The sequence below is a fragment of the Pecten maximus genome, unplaced genomic scaffold (genome assembly GCF_902652985.1).
Source record: "Pecten maximus unplaced genomic scaffold, xPecMax1.1, whole genome shotgun sequence".
In the NCBI taxonomy this organism is placed as follows: Eukaryota; Metazoa; Mollusca; class Bivalvia; order Pectinida; family Pectinidae; genus Pecten; species Pecten maximus.
Window position 1 is genome coordinate 1,382 of NW_022982094.1, and position 735 is coordinate 2,116.

At 34.4% G+C, this 735-nt stretch overlaps 1 pseudogene; it reads right to left on the bottom strand.

Annotated features, from left to right (window-relative positions):
* Positions 1–235: 235 nt before the first annotated feature.
* LOC117320352 lies at positions 236–394 on the bottom strand (annotated as a pseudogene).
* Between the last annotated feature and the right edge of the window lie 341 nt (positions 395–735).

Below are 735 nucleotides of genomic sequence, written 5' to 3' on the forward strand. Positions count from 1 at the left end.
ATCGGACGTTTGTATTCGAACTGCCGATGTACACTGATTGGTCAACCAATCAGAAACGTTTTGCCTGCTGAGAGTCGCCGAGTTGTGTGGGACATCAAAGGGATCCAAACTATTTACCGTTAGTTCTTTTGCTAAATAATATGCGGTATTGCTGTACTCCCATGATAGAATTTGCTTTGTTAACCTTTTCGCAGATATGTTTATCGAACTGTTTATGGTGGTGTTATCCCAACAGTTTATCACTCGTGACAATAAAAAAAAATTCTATGACTGATAAAATGTTCCACTCCACGGAAATCTTCAGTAAAAGGCAAAAGATTTATACGTGGTTTCGGAGACATATATCTGTATACACTGTATATGTCTCTGGTGGTTTGAAGAAAAACCAGAGTATTCTCTGTATTTTTTGGACTGTTAATAAAAGTGAAAAGCTAATACTATGTAAATGAATTTTGTGAATCAGACTGCCAAGTTTGAGGACAAGTTTGTGAGCTTGATATATTATATTTCTAAGATTTTTGAGAAGCAAGTGTAATCAATGTATGTGTATGATAGATGAATGTTCGTTTGTGTGACAAACCAGGTAAAACGTGCCAATATAGCCACTCTATATTGCAATAATAACATATGAAACACAATAATAAGACAGTAAATATGGTGGCGTGTATGCATTATTGATTTGGTAAATGGCGAAAAGGGAAAATAAATTGGTTCCATAAAATAAATAAACAAATG